The 20,775-nt window shown below is 33.9% G+C and overlaps 1 protein-coding gene across 1 annotated transcript in view; it reads left to right on the top strand.

Moving 5' to 3' along the window:
* Positions 1-8,594: 8,594 nt before the first annotated feature.
* The window catches only part of LOC121313418 (zinc finger homeobox protein 4-like), a 101,438-nt gene continuing 89,257 nt past the window's right edge, over positions 8,595-20,775 (top strand). The window contains exon 1 of the mRNA XM_041245937.1: positions 8,595-9,030. The gene's annotated coding sequence lies outside the window, so the exon portion shown is untranslated. The remainder of the gene's footprint in view (positions 9,031-20,775) is intronic.

A 20,775-nucleotide genomic window follows, 5' to 3' on the forward strand; every position in this document is an offset into this window, starting at 1 on the left:
GCCATTTGTATATTTGTCTGTTGGTACGAATCACTGATGAATCCGTAGAATATAATGTATAAGAACATAATTCATTTCATATTGCTCTATTTATTGATGGACTATATTGTACACTTTATATAATACTACTGTTATAACCTAATCAGAACTTTACCTTTATCTTAACTTTATCTTAACCTAATCATAAATAACTAAATAGATACAAAGTGTGCATATATATATATATATATATATATATATATATATATATATATATATATATATATATATATATATATATATATTTAATTTGCAATGAATATTAACATACACTTTTTAAATACCTAACACATATCTAAAAGCATTCAAAAACTATTACCAAGTCTAATAATATGGCAACAGATGACAGCACATTCATAATCTGCCATAGGGAATGCACTTACCTCATACATAAAGAAATATCCAAAATTTAAGATCCTCATTTTAAACCATTGCTCCTGTCCAATTCCAAGGTTGTGTGAGGGTTTTTTTTTTTATAGCTTTTTATTTTTATTTTTTATTTTTTGACTGCTCGCTTTTCCTGGCACTGAAAACCGTGCAAACGGATTTCAGCAAACAAATGCATTGAGGGGGTGTTCTCAGCAATTTGGCCCTTGGGTGTATTTTCAAAGTAAAACAGTGAAGGGAATCTGAGATTTTGTAGTGTGCAGAAACAAAACTGTCTTAGGCCTGTTTATATAAACAGAATCCGGACAAATTTATATATATATATAGATATATATATATATATATATATCTTATAGGATTATATAGAGAGAGAGAGAGAGAGAGAGAGAGAGAGAGAGAGAGAGAGAGAGAGAGAGAGAGAGAGAGAGAGAGAGAATACCGATTGATAGAAATAAATCTTAGATTTTTTATTTAGTTTTAGATTTTTTTTTCTTTTTTTTTTTGCAAAGTGCCATTTGTTAAAAGACAATGTGGCTTGGTAGAATTGGTATGAAACTGGCTTTCTACGCATATAGCTTACTATAATATGCCTATGAAAACTCCTAGTGGACAGTAACATGTATTCTAAGCAGTTAACAAAAATAGCAATCAAACTGATGTACATTGATAACTAGCAGATTGTAAATCTTGGTTTTATTAGGGATTGCAGTTTTAGTTTGTGTTGATGTGTATGTGTTCCAAATACCTCCCCCCACAATTGAAAATCAAATCATAGTGATTCAAAATTAACATACATTTCTTTCAGAATGTTCTGTTGTAATGCTTTTTGAGAACAGAAATTATATTGAATGAAGCTGAAATAAAGTTTTAAAACAAAATGAAAAATGTGTGTATTTAAGAAAAAATTTAATGATTGGGGGTGTGAAAAACAAACAGGTGCAGGTATATTGCTTATTACAAATTGAGTTTCAATGATTGGGGGTGTGAAAAACAAACAGGTGCAGGTATATTGCTTATTACAAATTGAGTTTCAATGTTTATTTAATTTATGAATACTAATCAGACCGTTAATCAGTGTAATTCAAATAAGATATTGCAGTTCATGATAACATTTAAACAGGAAACTAAAATGTTTATGATCAAGGCTATAAATGACTGATTAAACTAATAGATGCCATGTGCCTGCTGAAAGGTGAACTGCAATACTCACTGGTTTGATGCCAGATACAATCTTATAGGTCACAGTGCTGATAACAGAACATGGACATTGACTACTGATATATCTTTTAGTTGTGCCAATCATTACCTTTAAGTGAAAAGTCACTTAAAGTTATTTCTTACATAGATTAATCTGTAATTTGAATATTGTCCAGTTTGAAGGAAACATACTGGTTACACCATCAAATGAATGAAGATTGTGTTTATTCCAAGCACATATAGGTAACTCCTTTATGAACTTTAGAACTTAGTGTCCACACATCGTACTGATATATATATATATATATATATATATATATATATATAATATATATATATCTATAATATATATATATTGTAACAACAATTTGCGTTGTGCAAAACACGTACATGCATGAAATATGACGTTTTGTAGCTCTTAAAATCGAGAATTTAATAAAATTTTTATAAACAGCCAAAGGGTTTCCATAAAAATTTTGTGGACATATGTATATGTTACCTGGAGGTTCAAGACCGTTTGTAGTAAATCAGTCTATATTATTTATTATATTATTATTAGATATTATTAATTATTATTAATTATTATAATAATAATAATAATAATAATAATATAATAATAAATAATAATAATAATTTATTAAAACAAATGGTGAATGTATTGATTAATAACCACATGCAATATAAACCTTCGAGAAATAACGTACCCCCGTTCTTAAAATGTATTGTTTCTATTCCGTCCTGTTCGTCCTGATTTGATGCGTCAGGTTGCCATGGAATCGACTTTTCCCCTTGGCGATGTTGCCCAATTGTAACAGGGCTATGCACAAAGTGGGAATGGGCCTTTGAATGCCAGAATAGGGATACTCAGTATACCCAAGAGTAAACGTGGGAGAGACCTAAACAAAGGGATCACTGGGGTTGACAGATAATAGCCTACTAAAACAATATGGTAAACATGAAAGATCACAGCACATAATTAAACCAATTAAGTATACAAAAGGAAAAAAAAAGTTATGGCAAAAGAGAGTCTTCATTTTCTCACTGAAATACATACATTGCATTGAAATCGTATTATTGCCGTCATTACAAAATGAGCAACATTTGTGCAGTATTAAGAAAATGTAAAAAAAAAAAAAAAAAAAAAAAAAAAAAAAAAAGACTAAAAGGTGATGACCAAAGAATCCCCGTTTAACTACAGTACACATAATGTGAACAGAAACACAGAAATACATAAATAAATAAATAAATCATAAAGCCTAAAACATAGACCTATAAACAACTGACAACTGAAAATAACTGATATAAAGTGTCTAATGTCAGTCTATAGATTATGTATAGCAAATGCATTTAAAAACGCAATAACAGAAGATACAGGTGTGGCAAAACAAAGGAAATGGAGTACATGGTCAAATTAAATAAACAGAAAAAAAAATTAAAACAATCAACGTCTCAGCTCGAAATGGGAACAACGTTTCGTGTGATATAAATGAAAAATCAGTAGAAAGAATTAGTCAATCAAGGAAGGGTGAACAATGAAAATAAATGCACTCAGATGAGCATGGGGGCAAGTGGGAGGGAACAGAAGGCTGAAAAGATTGAGAGGGAGGTGTACTGACCAAGTGAGGGGCTGAGTGTACAGTTCAGTGTAGGTTTCCTGGTTTGATGGACTTGTCTAGTGAAGTCACTGTTCAAGCCCACTCCCATACGACTCACTAACTACTTTACAGACACTTTCATTGATTTTCTTTATCAAATAAACAGGATACCCCTGCCAGCAACAGCATTTACACCACACGCGCTCCCGAACGCTAGCAACTGTGATTCAACGTACATTTGTTTCACAATTCTGTTATATAACATTAGTGTTTTAAACTAAGCCCATTAGCAAAGCATTTACCGGTACCATACGTTTCAGTAAGTACAAGAAATGCAGAATTACTTGCTCATAAACAAAATACATTAATTGAAGTATGCTGATGATATTTGTAAAACTTAAAATCTGAACAAGTAAAATAAAACGTCAGCAACTGATAAAAATGGAAAGCGGAAACTACATCAAATTTTATGTAGTATCGTCTGATTAAAATAATTATTTAGGCCTCTATAATTATATATGGATGTAAAATTATATGTTATTATAATTACTGTCATCAGCGCAGTCAATATAATTTTACATCTGCAAATTGTTATATATATATATATATATATATATATATATATATATATATATATATATATATATATATATATATATATATATATTTTCCATACCCTTATCATTTTGGTGTATTAAACTTCTATTTATAGGAAAGTGAAAACGAATTTAACTGGTTTCATGTTCTGTATATAGATTTACGTTTATCTGATCGATCGGAGTGGTCCAATACATCGATTAAGGTTTAGTGTTTTACAAACAACCATTTGTGCATCTCGATTTTATGTTGCAAACGATTTTATCATTAAGTTGCTTGAAGATTAACAGGTCTTGCCAGGGCATAAAACATATACAATTAAATATTGGTTTTGGATCATAAAAAATGATTTAAAAAAAGAAAATAAAATGATAAAAACAGACCCTATTTGTCTTTTAAGATAAATATTTCAGAAAAAGATCGAGCATTTAGTCCTTGTAAAAAATTATAATAATTAAAAAAAAATCCCTCTGCGTTATATACGATCATGGGGTGATTGCGGAATATTAAATTAAAGTTAGATAAATCCACACTGAGGGAGGCAGCACCCAATCCTGAACTTATTTCCCATTTTCTATTACAGCATCACTGCGCCTCTCTTTGCAATGACAATGTGCCAAATCTAGGCATTTTGAAAACATTTTCTATATGCTTTAAGTGGGGCTTCAGAGAGAAAGGAGAAAACAAGATGCTCTTTTATTCCGTAAGGTACATGTTATTTTTACTTTAGCTTTTTAGGGTAATAGATGGTAATCTTGAAAATAACCCTTGTTGTCTTGTAGCGGCTAGCCATTTGTTGTACTATTTATTTTATGTGTTTCATTTTAAAAACAGAGATAGCGGAAGATATCAATTGCGAAAACCGAACTCATGCTTGCATTTAGGTGTAGTTTTATTTCGTGGCAGCTGGTTGTTTCATATTGTAAAATGCAGAGATGTGCACGCGATGACTACATTGCTGTGATTGAAGGTTTGGTACTTCGGTGTTTATATATATACATTTGCTTTTCATTTGTGGATATTCATACTTCAGCTTACTTTAGGAGGTTAGTTACGTTACAAAAAAGTTTGAGGTGGTTTGTAAATTGATTGCTATTTTAAGATTTGTAGACTTGTGCGTGATAGGTAGCATGCTTTGATGTTTTTAGGGTTGCAATTAAAAACATACTCATACTTTTTTGGTTTATGTTTGGTCTGCAGATGGTAAGCTTATGGGGTTTATATATGCATTCTTTCAATAATGTTTGTCGACAGTGCTAAATGACTTTATTTATAAACTTTAGGGTCGATTGCTAGAGCGGAGGAGGGTCAGACTCCTGACAAATATATGACCTTTTAAACCCCAGAGGGCGCCAGGCGTGTTCACCATACCTTTCCCTTTAAATAAGGGTCTGTAGAAAATAAATCTGAAGCGCACAAACACTCAGATGCATAACATTAACATCGTTTAGCAAGAACACAGCTGTGGCTGGGAAATTATATATACTGATTTACGTGTTTTGTTTCTGGAAACAATACACAACTGAGAAATGTCCCGTTTCATTGTAAAATATAATAATAATAATAATAATAATAATAATAATAATAATAATAATAATAAATAATAATAATAATAATGTCAATATAGGCTACATGAATTGTTGATTAAATTGTATGATATGATGTTATTGCACCCAATTCTTTAATTGCATTTTTTAAAATAAATAATTAAAATGTTTTATTTTCAGATCGCTATCTTCTTTTTGAAGAGTGGACTGCTGTGGTAAAGACAATGTTAGTTAACACGTCGCCTTTGTGAAATAGCCCCCGGGAAAATAAGTAGCCGGGGGGGGGGGGGGGGGGGGGGGGGGGGGGGGGGGGGGGTCGAATCTCCAAATCTCCAAGTGTCTGCAGCCCAGATAAGGGGTATCACACGTTTTAATCCTCTGAAAGATCTCTCTCTCACACACACGGCGGTGCATTAAGTATCATCAAATTTAAACAAAAGCAATATAAACATATCATTAAGGTGGGTTTGTACTCGTGCACTCTTGCTGAATCCCAAGAATGTAGACTCTCTGCGTATACCCTGGGACAAGTGCTAAATTGATTACCAGATTTTTGTCAGACTAAATCCATCACTGATCTTGTTGAAACTGAAAATTGAAGATATGTGGATAATATTCAGCCCAACGCGCGACTATAACATTTTTTAGGCAACATAAATCAGGTACAGGGTGAGAGAGAGAGAGAGAGAGAGAGAGAGAGAGAGAGAGAGAGAGAGAGAGAGAGAGGAATAGGCCTATTTGTGTATGTTACTTATATCCTGTACACACATTCGGAAAAATAAATACTAATATTATTATTATTATTATTATTATTATTATTATTATTATTTATTATTATTATTATTATTATATATTATATAATGTTAAATATAACTTACTCGAATGAACGTCCTTGCATTATTAATTAGCTCCTTATTATTATTATTAATAATAATAATAATAATAATAATAATAATAATAATAATCAGGTAAAAATAAGTCACTACATTCTGTATAGTTATTTTTCTGAATGTGTGTACAGCTGGGGTATGGGTAACATAACAACAATATTCCTTCCTGGTTAGTACCACAGATAACTGCACTTTGATGTCGCGAAATCGTTACTTGGTGCTGCCGTTTTGTGACCCAGAGGGGTAGCGAGAGATCAGGCTGAAAATACAAAGCTTCAATCGTCTACCTTGAGGAAAGCCGGAGACCAAATTGAGACCTCCAGACATAACAATCCGATGAGAGACACTGCACGGGAGACCTGCAGAGAGGAATCCAATGTGCACAATGTGTACAGACACAGCGCGTCTCGCTGTTTTATCATTAGATCGGAAACCCAGCTCGCTCAATTCACCTCCTTCGATTTTTTCATAAAGGAGAGGCGATCTCTTGATTTTCCCCAACGATTAACATCTTGTTGGGTCTCTTTTCGATAGCGACTATTAGGAGAGAACGAGAGAAATGAAAGGTTAGGGTGAAGTGGAAACTCTTGAAGTGCTTCGGTGGGGAGAGAGAATACCACAGCTGAATACCACAGCTGGATTTAATACAGTAATTATTTAATGTACCGTAGGCTAGTTATACAACATCTATCTATCTATCTAATATATATATATATATATATATATATATATATATATATATATATATATATATATATATATATATATATATATATATATATATATATATGCCTGTGTAGATTGTTCCTCGGCATTAATTTGTATTGTTCAGCAAAATACAATTTCTTAAATCTTATTATTTTACTGTTTTAAGCACCTACGTTTTAAACATCATCTTTTTTTATATTTGCGTTTCACTGAGTGCCTATTTCACATCTTCTGCCTGGGCTGTATTTATTCCTCGATCTTACCATTGCTTTACTCAGAATACTATACACGTCTTTTCTGGTGCTAAATCCTGGTTATACTACTTTTTTAGTCTTTCTTTTAAATACAGTATTGTAGTGTTTGTGTGTTTATGTACACGATAAAAGTTATATAAAAAAAATACAACCATTTATATCCACCACGTTTCCTGCTTGTGCAATCAATATTGTAGAGTCTGCAGTTGTTGCAAACAAAATATCCCTGTCATTTTTTTTCAAAAGTTAAACGTATTCTATTTATTTAACACTGATTTGATTTGGAAACCATGCCTCGTGCACCAATGCTCATTTACATATGTTTAATATATTTAACTTTCAAATATATACTCGGCACGGGTTTATTATTAAGCTTGTGGCCACATATGAGAAAGGCTGTTCTAATTCACCCGTTGCCTTCAGTGCCGCTGCAAAAATGTTCAGTTTATTTTTTACATCCTCGAATTTCTAAAACAGTATGTGAAGTGTCTTCAATATTTTGTGTGTGTGTATAGTATATAGTATATATATATATATATATATATATATATATATATTATATATATATATATATATATATATGTATATATAATTATACATATAGCTCGCTGTGTTTTCGATTTGACACAAAAGTAAACATGTCCTTTTTATTGTACCAGGAAAAATCATTCTGACCTACGGATGGACATCATCAATAGTTATGATTGACTCTCTTTTTCTAAACAGATCTAGACAGTTTCTGGATTATAAGTATTATATATATAATATTATTATTATTATTATTATTATTATTATTATTATTATCAGTAGTAGTAGTCGTAGTATTCTATGCAGCTTGCAAGGTCTTGGCTTTTGAAATTACTGAAACATTTGCAGAACTTGCCGTCTTAAATGTTTTGGTGTAAATATGCATTTACTGTTCTAGCTATCGCAATTTATGAACTCTTCACATGACTTTGTAAAATACCATGTCCTTATAATTTAATGTGTTGTGTTTATTACATCAGAGATTGCACTTCTCCGGATTACTTTATTTTATGGTGATACATCAGTTTTAAAAACATTGTGGTTTTAAATGTGTGGCTGTCCTGTATTATGAGAAGTGCAACTTGATTACTTTTCGCCTATCTTCACATTTGAATCTAAATACAAAGACACATTTGGTGAAATTCATTGGAACTCCTGGATTCTCAATGGCAGACAGAGATTTTTCCCCCCCCCCCCCCCCCACCCCCCCCCCCCCCCCCCCCCCCCCCCCCCCCCCCCCCCCCCCATTAGATCATTTTACATCTGGCCCTCAAGGTTAGCCTGCAGCTCTCGAGTGAAGCTGCGCGTCATTTGCAATGTGGTAGACTGTTGATCACCTCACTAATTACACCTCGCTCTCTCGCTCTCTCGCTCTCTTTCTCTCTCTCATTCCCAGAGTGCATATCGGGAATAGACACACAAAGACATGCGCACTCAACTTAATCAGCCATTTTTTTTAAACAGGGCTAAAACGATAATAATTAGCAGAATAAAGACATATCGGATTTTCATTTCCTTTCCTCTTTTTCCCAACCCCTTCACAACCTAAACTGCAAGGCTGCGGTCGACACATGCTTTAACAGCCGGACCCAAAGGACCGCTTCATACCCTCTCTGTTGTTCGTATTTTTTTTCCAATAAAGTTGAAGGATTATTATTATTATTATTATTATTATTATTATTATTATTATTATTATTATTTAAAAATATAACTTTCGCGATCATTGGATGTGACCTAAATCAAGAAACAAAAAGGAGAGAGAAGGAAGGAACTGCGAGGGCAAAGGAAAGTAAGTTCATTTTTACTTTTAACTTTTATTGAGTAGTTCGTGTAGGTCGAGTATTGATTATCTTTCTGGTTGATCTTGCACAATCTTTGATATTCCACTCTCACTAGATTACAGCTGTTTGCTGCGATTTCCTTGTAGGTATGATTTTTTGTTAAATCGTATATCAGTTTGTTTATACAAGTGCTTTCGCCTGATTTCAGAGCTGTAAACTGTCAGAGTTAGGACTATATGACTGACAAATCCTATACGTTGCCAAAAACACAATAACAGAAAGTTTATTTGCTTTTCTGGGGAACTTATCGTAATGTTTTGCTTTATGCACATAATATAATAATTGCAAAAGACGTGCACAAATATATAATATATATAATATCATATATGTACTATAAATATATATCTATATATATATATATATATGGTGTGTATGTGTGTGTGTGTGTGTGTGTGTGTGTGTGTGTGTGTGTGTGCATTAGTGCTATATAGTTTATTTCTTTAAAAAAAAAACAATGAAAAAAAAAAAACAAACAAACAAAAAAAAAACAACACGTTTTAGATTGCAGATGTAGCCTAGTTCAACCCCTTTAGTTATTTTGTTAAGGACGTTACAGAATGCCAGAGTACGAGAGCGCTACTCACTTTGATCTTTCATATGTGAGGTTTGCGAGAACGCAAATGGTTTAAGTTTGGAAATAGCTTTTACATTTTGATGATTAACTTTTAATAATAAAACATAGAAACAATGCTGTTTGTTAATTTGCAGTACTTACATTGTTTCGTATAGCAAAACCAGCGCCCCCCCCCCCTTTTTTTTTTTTTTTTTTTTTTTTTTTTTTTGCTTAGGTTACATTAAAATACGTTTTTAGCAAGTAGTAAGAATATCGATGTTTCTATGCACTCTTTTTGTTACCTGTGAGATGCTTGGGAGTTTCTTTTTTTCGGTTGCTTGGATGAGTGTCTTGCCGAAAAGAATGCATATTGTTGGGATTCAACTCTAACCTCACCCGGTCCCTTAGCGGTAGAACAGATCAACACCAGTCTTTGGTGGGTTATCAAACAAGAAAAACGGGATACAAAATACAACTTCACCACGATGGTTATGATGATACACTTTCATTAACACCGATTCCCTCTTTGACCGCTATATTTCCTCTTGCCGAAACCATTCCCCCTTTTTTTAAAAGCAAAGATTTTGCGAGGCGGATTTAGCCTTTTCTAGGTGCTGTGGTTTCGTAAAGTGTGTTTGTTATCGAATAAATAGAAAGAGAGGTAGTTGGAACCCTGCCTTTCTCGGTTGCTAGTTAGTTTGAGGTAGATATGGCTGCGATTGGGACGCGACAGTGACAGGAGCATCGATCGCTTCCATTGAAAGAAAGCAAAGCAAGGAGAAAGCCAAGCAAAGCACAAACCTGGGTACGTAACAAGAGTCTGACTGTCAACAGCGCTCCTCATCATACAACACAATCTGAACCAAGTACAAAGACAAGAAAATCATTTTTGAGAAAACCTATTTGAAGAGTGCTTCCAAAAACAGGGTCTGCTGCCTTTTTGACACGACGATGTTTTGTTATTGTTATTGGAATATCTGTTTTATGCCGGACATGCAAATTGTCCATTTTTGTCTTTAATTTACCAATCTTCTCCTGGGTGACGGACATACAGTTACATACAGCTCTCTGCACAGCTGTATTTTCAACAATAACATACAAATGGGGAGATGTCTTTTTATTTATTTTATTTTATATTTTTTATTATAAATTTTTATTTTTATAACCATTGGTGTGGAACATATATTTAAATACACGTTTCGGTTGTTAGAATCAATAAAAAAAAAAAAAAAAAAAAAAAAAAAAAATCAAGTTGTGTTTTAACCCATTACCTTTCACTGCGCTATAGTAGAGCACATTAGTTTAATAATGCACGTGTTGCACAACATATAGTTATATTATATATCTATATATATAGATATAATATATAATATATATATATATAAGCTTACTGAATCTTTGTTTCTAGGGACATGCAAAAGCAGCTGTAAAATATTAACGTTGGGAATTGCTTTTCATTAACTGCCGATTTTAAGAAATACACCATACGAACAAAAACATAATATTAATAATTATAATAATTAAACCTAATTTAATATGTTTATACTCTAACCGAAAGGGGTACTTATACAAAAGGGAGCCTGGTTTATATCAAAAACAAGATTAGATATTTAAATAATGTGCTGTTATATTGCAGTGGTTTAATGTTGCATTTCAAAATCTAATGTGGTTTACTTTCCCTTCCATTAACCCGAAAACCCCTGAGGTTTACAATTATTTTTTAAAGATAATACATTTAAGATTGCATAGGTAGGCAGAGAGGAATCTCATAAAGGCAAGGGGAAGCCTTTAATAACTCTAGATATTCAGACATGTTCAGCAGTTAGATTGGCTCAGGCTTCTCCAAGGGTCGACAATGTGTCATTGCCATGAAGCCAAATTGCCCTCTGCCTATATGATATTAATGTGCAAATCAATATTTCAGGGATTACATTTCCCTTCTTCATTTTTTATGGTTTCTACCTCTATAAGTCTGAAGTCTAATAGAAGGGGCTGGGTGATTTAAAATCCTTCACTGCAGAAAGGCTTGCAAGGCTTGTAAGCCTTTTGCTGTGTTTTAATGTTTTACACAGGAAATCCAAAGATTTCTTGGAAGCTATCGGTGATTGATGACATAAAACACCATGGTTAGGCTAAAGGCTGAAGGAGTTTTATTTATCCAGTTGAATGCTTAAAAATATTGTGCTAATCGTGTATCGATGTATTTTAAAATCAATGGGACCCCCTTATGTTTTAATGATTTGTTTAGTATTCCCCAACAGGGTGCTGTACATGTAAACATATTTAGTTGCAATTTTTGTGATATTTAACCATGTAAAAGTACATGTACAGAGGTTCACATTGTTTGGGTTTTAAACAATTTATCAAACAAATACAATGGTACATAGGCAGACATTAAGTAGGAATATGTAATCTGCTACTGAATGCACTCTACAAACTGTTAGATCAGGTTACACTATTTTTTTTTTGTTGGTACAGTTCACTGTTTCATGTATCTTTTCTACAATGTGGAGATAAGCACAGCTTGAAAAAATAATCAAGTTGAAATTTTAAAATGATACAAAGTCATTTAATTGAATGAACTGTATTAGAATGATCTATCATTCAATAGCAAATGTGAAGACAAACTGAAGATTTTCATAACTAGCAAAAAAGAAAGAAATAATACATGACAGAAATGTTGTCGACATCTCAAAGCTCTGACATTATCATATAATCTTTGGAAGGTTTACTGTCTATCATTTGGTGGTGTTTTATAGTCCTAAACCATCTGGACCAAGTTCTGCACAGCTGCACAAATTTCATATGTGATAGAACATTTTTTCCATTCAGTGTGAAATGTTCCTTCCTAAAACTCAGAACAGATTCGCTTAATTTAGCTTGCTAAAAGAGATGCACATGAAGAAGGACAAAGGGCCTTTTAATCTTTCCAGGCTGTTTGTTTTTCTTTAAGATTCCTGTCCATTTGAGTTTGAAAAGTTATGTTTATCGAGGAGACGCTGTATGTTTCTGAGGTGTGACATTAAAAAATAATAAAAAAAAAAAAAAAAAAAAACTTCTGCTGGTGCTTTGCACTGCTAGTTAAAGGTTTCATTCATGCTTGTCAAAATATACAGTTATTTTTTTTTCTAATTTACAATTAATCTCAATAAAACTAATATTAAATTGTGCGTTATGCAGTTGCTGAAAATGTGTGATTACATTTAATTAACACTGTCAAAGTAATCAGCATTGCTTAATGTCCTTCTGCATATATTAGTCTGGTGCTCATTTCTGACAGACCGATTTAACCTCTATGTAGACTTGCCTAAAAAAACAAAAAAACACATCTAGTTCTTTTTGCTATTTCCCCTATGATTATTATAGATATTTTGTTGATGGAGCAATTGAGTTTGCTAGGATACAGGGTTACAAAACATGCACAGGTTCAGATGATTTACTCCCCCCCACCCCAAATACCTTCCAGTCTTGTGGGTGGAAAGATGAGAAGTCAGGAGTAGGCTTAATGTATTAAGTGCAGGGCCTTTTTGTGTCAGCCCTGGGGCTGTACTGTAACATGCAGAGCCTTTCCTACTTAGAAACTGTCTGAAGGGTTAAAGACTTGGATCGGGTTCAAATTGAAAAGCGCCCAGGGAAAGTGCATGTGAATATGTACAAGTTTCATGTAATTAGTACTTAATTATATTAACATATGCAGATTGTCAACTTAGAGGCTTGTTCAGCTGGCAAAGATCAACTGAGCATAAATGGCGTATTGTTCCACAGCAAGTAATGGATTGCAAGTTGGATTGTGGAAACACATAACTAGCTATCTAATTTAACTTGTACCATAGCAACATGTCATTAGTATCCATGGATACTTGGTTAATTGTGCTGACTGGGCTGTCCTAAAAAAGAAAGGCTTGTTTGCCTAATCCACCTTACAATGACACTTGTTTGTACATGTTTCCCTTGTGTGGGAATTTGCATATGCAAACCAATTGTCTCTCTGTCTCATTTGTCACAGCTCTTCATTACCCATAAAGAGAACATCGTAACTTGGCTGTTGCTGATTCTTCCAAGACAGGACAGTGTCAACCAGTCAAGCAACATTCTTTCATAATTTGTTTCTGATTAATAGACCAGACTAAAGCTCATTCTTTTCAGGCCTCTGCAGTGGGAAGGTCAGTTCTGTCAATGAAGAGTTTCTACAGCAACTAAAGCTTTATTTTTCTCCCCTTTAGCTAATTAAATCACATATTTGGAGCAAATGTATTCTAACAGGGGAACTACTTTTACTTATAATCGCTGGTTTTCTGTAACTGAAGGTGAGGAATCTTGAATTGATGCTAGTATTCCAGCATTAATCCTTTTTTTTACAGAAATGTAAACTGATATAATTGCTTTTCAGTGGAAGGAATGGGGGTTTATACAAGTGTGAAAGCATCGGAAAAGGATTAGCATTTTTTTGCATAATGAAAAGCAGCATTGAATAGGGCATTCAATGGTTGACTGAATGACTAAGATGAAAGGAAGATGAAAATGCAGCCTCTTCTTTCTTTATTCCTGTGCCTTGCTCTCCCTAAAGATGTGTTTGTCGAGGACTTGAGAAAACAAGCATAGGCTCATATTTCAGAAGCCTTCCAAGAGGCCTTCAGATTCTGTCATCATGGGAAGTAATATGTATGATAATGGCGCAGCTTGGGGAGGATAAATACAGGTTTTGAGGTTTGTATACAGTCGATTTTAAAAAACAAGGCAGCGTAGCTAACTAAATATTGATCATCTAGTGTCAAGGATGTTAAGACTTTTCATTGAGTTTGATATTCTTCAAACTGGATTTTTAAAGAAAACAGAACTGCAAAGATAATTTTTTTGTAACCAGTGTATTGTTTATGCAGAAATATCAACATCAGACACCGGATACACCAGTTTTTCAATTTGTATATTTTGCTGGCAGCGTCCTTTAAAACATACAGGTCTGTAAACCAACTAATGTGTAATGCTTACACAAGTCCTGAACACGACTGCACAAAATGTGACACTGTGCCATATTATTGGCATTAATTCTTCCATGTTTATATGATCATTCATGCTGAACATAAAAAGGAATTGTCTCGTGTCGAACGGGAAACATTTTTTTCCCCTCTTTCTGTTTAGGAGTTAGAAGCTTCGGAGATTGACCTTTTATCTGCCGCAATGAACCTTTCATATGCAAATGTTCTTGCCAGAAAGGGGAGATGTGACAACAGTGAGTGTTTACAGGCATCTTCAAACAAAGTGATCAACAGATTTAATTACGCCTGCTTCTTGGCAGCTATGGCATCTGAAAAAGTCCAAGTGTTGCGATTGCTTTTAGAAGTGGAAACTAGATTCCCTTTTCCCATCTGTAAATGGGATGCAGTGTGGATAATTATTTTTGCTGGTGCATTTTAAACAGGTTCCACAGTGTTTCAGGTCATGGTAATAATCACTTTAAGGCCCATTCAAACAAGTCTTGACACATTCTACCAGATGTTGAATTGTATTTCATTGCCATATGCGTGAACTTGTATTCTTTCGTAGGACTATGTCTGTTTTAGTTTTGAAGTTTTGAGTTTGAAGCTGCATTTTTATGTAATTGTCTAAGGAGAACTAATATTAAAACTACTGTAATTGATTTTAATGCACACTTCATTGTTTGAATCTCTCTCTCTCTCTCTCTCTCTCTCTCTCTCTCTCTCTCTCTCTCTCTCTCTCTCTCTCTCTCTCTCTCTCTCTCTCTCTATCTATATATATATATATATATATATATATAATATATATATATATATATATATTATATATCTTGCGTCTTTCAGTAGTCTTTCAAATCTTAAATATAGTTCTTTGAATATTTTTTTCATTTCTAGTTCCAAAATGGACACTTGTTTAAAGAAAGCATAAAGAGTGACCTGGGATAAACCCCAGTCTTTTTGACAATTTGTTGTTTATTTTAACTTGTGAAGCAGGAGGACAAAAGTTGTTGTACCCATGCTAGAGCTATTTTTAGTTAAGTATTTTAATTAACTGGTGTTCAAGAGGAGATGAGTGAATTATCCTTGAAGTATAGGCCCTAGATTCCAACATGCCGTGTTCCACTTTTAAATCCTAAAATGCAAATTGTATAAACACATCCGTAATAGAGGAGTATACTATAAAGTTAAATTAGCAAAGGACAGAATTTAACTGGTCTATTCTTTTTTCTTTCTTTCTCCAAATCCTTAGGATTTAAGACTGTATTAGCCCATTCACAGTGGCCTAAACCATGGAGTTAGATCGACTTTGCTTCACTTGTGTAGATGCAGCTGTATTCCTATAATCCAGCTGCATCTCACTTCTGTTTCCCTGCCGAATCGGCAGTGTATCTGTGAGTGATCAAGGCTGGCGACGTAGATAAAGCCTCAGCTGTGATTCTGTTGGCGTACTCTGTAACCTTGGATGTTGTTTGTAGTCCAAGGTTATTAAATCTTTGTTGCTAGCCTGCTAAGCGAAACGTAGTCCTTTGTTTGGTGGTCATTTTTATTTAGATTCAACTTCCAAGTTCGTACAAGTGACTGACCACACACAACAGGGAGGGTAGGCTATCTCTGTAGTAGGGAGACGGACACAGATACAAAACGATTCACAATGTGTATGCGCTGTGTGGCAGACAGTTCCCAGCGACTGTGAAGGCTGCTTTTTGGTAGTTTACAGGTGAAATCTCTGATAATATCTACAGTTAAAACGCTTTGTCTTCTGCCGGCAAGTTAATACAAGATAGTAGTCTTTTTTTTTTTTTTTCTGTTTTTGTTAAAAAGGAATTTCCTTATGTTCCCTTGAATAAGGGCAGTGCTAGTTGTCCCTCATCAATCCTGCAGATTAAATAGTTGTAGGTGAAAGAATTTTTGCCCAATAAAACAGTTTTTGTCCCACATATTCAAAGGCACTGTTACATTTGGAGGCTGAATAGCTGAGCAGAATTATAGCCTAAATAGCCAGCTTTGTGTTTGAACACTATCCCTTGAATTGGAGGCTTTTTAATATCTACAATCAGTATTTTTCTAAAGAAGTACCAGTACATACTTGGTGCAGTAAAAAAAAAAAAAAGGTGCAAAACAGATTTGCAAACTTCTTCTTCTTCTTCTTCTTCTTCTTCTTCTTCTTCTTCTTCTTCTTCTTCTTATTTGTTCAGTTAATCAGTGGGAGAGAATGGCTGAGGTGGTTTCTTTGAATAAATGAGACAGGTTCAAAAGGGGAACCATAATGTTGTGCTAAGTGTTGTTGGTTGTACAGGACTGTTTAAGTGCTTGCTGTCAACAAGCAAATCATGGGCAGTACTTTCACTAGCTGATTTATTCATGAATAATACTTCACACAGCACTCGGCTATGTCCTTGGCCTAATAAGAGGGGGACAGATGCCAGTAGGAACACTACAGAAAAAGTTTCTTTCCTTGGCCAGTATGAAATCATTGGTCAAGTAATACCTAAATACATTTCTTCATTGATTATTTTCCTCCAAACTTGCAAAACTAAAGCAACCAATTCACTCCTTGCATTTTTATATCCATATATCCTCATCTGGATAAGACTTCAAAAGGCTAGATGTTGTTATTAACCACAAAGCACGAGAATCCACCTTCTGCTAGAAACTGGTGTGAATAAATGGATGGCTATTTTATGTAAAACCCAACAAATGTACAAAAGCTTGTGCTAATGAATGGAATAAAATAGTTCTTGCCATACTTGTGCAGAATTTCTTGTGAAAGATATGTGGTGCTTTATGAATGACTAACAGGCCATTGCCAATTATAAAAATGATGGCAATTACATATTTATAAGTACATGATCTTAAAAAAACAGATACATTAATTAATACCTCATATGCATATGATCCTGTGTATCTAAAAACAGTGGATTTACACTGGCATTCCACCTGTGGTGAAGGGGAATTTTAGCAGACAGACAACTGGCACAGTGTTTATACTGGAGCAGAGGTTGAGTATAGTTACAGAAATCCCCAGAGAACCATTTAGTTAATACTAGCCTTCTCATATCCTGTCTCAGTCTAGCCTGGTGCTACACTTCAGAATAAACTTGTATTCTTTCTGTTGAGGAAGTTTAGGTTTCGCAAGAATACAAACCAAAAAAATATTTTGCAAAGTAATGATAATTTTAAATAGTCAGCCTTCAGTATGAAGTTCTTAAAGATTTTTTTCTCCAAATTATTATTTTTTTAAAGGCATTCACATACAATACGACTACTACTAATAGTTTGCATACATAGTATTATACTGTGAAATAAAACAGTTGTTAGGACTCAAATTCGTAATCCACAGGCGCATCATAGTTTGATTAATCATGGTACAGTAACGCACTGGTATATACTTTTCATTGTTTTGCATGTAGTTCAAAATGTATTTGTGTTTAATTTAGGCAGAATAGTTTAAAACTTTAAGTAAAAATAACAATCTTTTTAAACTTTATTAAAAACCCAATTGTAAAAATCTAAGTATTTTACTATATTTCATTTAATTAAATTTGAGGTTACTGAAAAAAAATCCTTAATACTTCTAAATAACAAACTGAAGGCTGCTTTCACATTTCTTAGAGCAAAAGCTTTGATTGAAATAATATGATACTTCCTACCTTTTAGAGCAGTTGCTGTTGAAAGGTGTTGACTAGTATTTTTCAGCTCCCTATTTATTTTGAATGCAGAAGTATCTTTGTATGTCATTTGATAGCTATGCTAATTGAGGCAGCTTTTGTGACTTAAAAGCTGAACTCTAATCAACATCCTGCTTTTCCTAGGCTACATACACACACAGGCTAAATGCGGTTGTGAGTTCACCTTTTGCTCTTAATACTGTTTGTATACACACAGTGGTTACAAAGGGCAGCGACAACCTCACTAGTTAATCCAGTTCGGAACAAGTATCGAGTGTGGTTATTAATTCAGTTTAGTTAGTTAATGCGTACTAATGGTGTGTGTGTGTATTACAACCGCAGTTGGTGCTCAGTGGATTTCTGCGCAACTAATAATGTCATTGTTCATCAGACATGTCCATGTGATAAACACAGCTAAAAAAAATATATAGGTGCCTGATGAGCCAAGTTGATTTTGTAATATTGATGAATAGTAAATTAATAACAATGGTAAATAGTGCATACATATGTAATACACTTTTTTAAAATTTAATCAAAGTACAGTTGTATAATATTTTGTTGTAAGAAAACAATATTGGACAATTCGTATCCCTAAATGCCACAGTGCGACTGCAACTCGTTTTTCCACTGATACCGAATGTCTCATCTGTGTGTTTTGGCACTCCAGGAAAGGTCTTAGTAAATGACAAAGACGTATATATGACTCCTTAGACATGCGCACATTTTTAATCCAGTCATTTGGAAACCACTCAAGTCATTCCCACCAGCCTTCTGGTCGGAAGATCGGCCAAATGTTTTGATCCACCGTCATGGCACTGCAGATCGTCACTACTGTATTTAGTTGTGCAGAAAAAGCAAAACGGCGTCTCTGCTGGTTTTGCAGAAAAGAGCATAGCTGTGTTTGACAAGCTCTCAATCGATTACATACTGTACTTTATTCCAAAAGTATAAACAAAAACACAGCCTTCATGTTCTCACACAAAAACGGTTGTCGCGCCAACTGCAGTGTGTGTGTACGTAGCGTTAGTTTGGTGGTAAACTTCAATTAACTCTTTATTGCACTGAAGCAGAGTTCACTTGCTGTTCAAACTAATAATTTACCTTAAAACCCAGACGACTTGCTGTGGCACCAGAAAAATAAATAAATAAATAAATAAGTCTGCCACCTGCACTGCTTTCAAGTTGGCTTACATACTTGGATTACTGCCATACAGTATGTCAAAAATGCTCCACTGCCATTATACCAGCCACCCTTCATGTAAAAGACTACAAGTCCTGTGAAAAAAAAAAAAAAAAGATTTTGGGCATTTTAAACATTTAGAGTTAAAAGTAAATTAGCTTTCTCTGGGCCCCCAACAATTACAACTAAATCCCTTTTAAAATTCCTTTTAATTATTTTTCCTCAAATGTTTCCTTGTATCAATAATTACATTAAAGTACTGAAATTACTGATAGTACCACTAGATTCAAATTCTAAAATGACTGCTTATTTGATTCTTTGTGTGTCATCAGGTTTATTTAAAACACCATCATTGTTCTCCTAAACCAAAGGCTGACCAATTTGTTTGCAATGAAATCTAATTCAAGTTTAAATTTTTCAACTTGGTTCGGTTTTTTTTAAGAAACAGAAATTTGTTCCTATGATGTCCTAGAAAATAAATGTAATGAAATGTATTTATTTATTGTGCTGTCATGGAGGGGTGTTGTACCCACTGCAGCTGGCAGTATGCACTTTGTTTAAAAAGCAAATTCATTTGGTCTAAAGTTCATTTCAGGAACTACATAATTAAATATATGCCTTAAGTTAATTAATAATTCCAGGTTGCCCAAAAATGAGTGATATCAAAAGCCTCATCTGCTAGGTGTATGGAGGGGTCACAGGAGTAGTCTTCCATTGTGTAAGTAAGAGCTGTTTTCCTAAATATATTATTGTTAAAGGCCCCTATAGTAGGAGTTACTTCAATCTTTTGTGAAGATCATTTTTAAACAATTTTCAGGTTGGAACATTGCTAATCGCTTTGGAATGCTTGCTGGAATACCTGGTCTGTGATTATGTTTATAAAGATAATTACAGGAGAGCCAGCCTCGAAGCATAATCTTCCATTGAAAAGTGTTTGAACTTTTAACTCTTTTTGTGATTCTTCGGAGATGACGGTGGGAACGGTCAGTCTGGCTGGGCATAAGACTTCTGTTATTATACAACTGTCTATATGTCTGTCTCTCAGATGGATACCAAGGATATGTTTAACCTTGCAGAAACGTGGACCACTTTGTATGAGGGCATACTTATTGCCTGGTTTCACTGTGTTGAAAAACATTTAAGCAACCTATGTTGACCTGTGTTGACATTAACCTTCAATTACACCTGTCTTTATGAATGAAGCTCTATATGTACAATACCTTAAATGTAACATTAAGTTTTACTTTTTAAACTTAGGCTATACCTTGTATCTGTCAAGACCCACCATAACATGTAGCAAGCATTATTTTTATTTT

This window comes from Polyodon spathula, chromosome 3 (assembly GCF_017654505.1).
Source record: "Polyodon spathula isolate WHYD16114869_AA chromosome 3, ASM1765450v1, whole genome shotgun sequence".
In the NCBI taxonomy this organism is placed as follows: Eukaryota; Metazoa; Chordata; class Actinopteri; order Acipenseriformes; family Polyodontidae; genus Polyodon; species Polyodon spathula.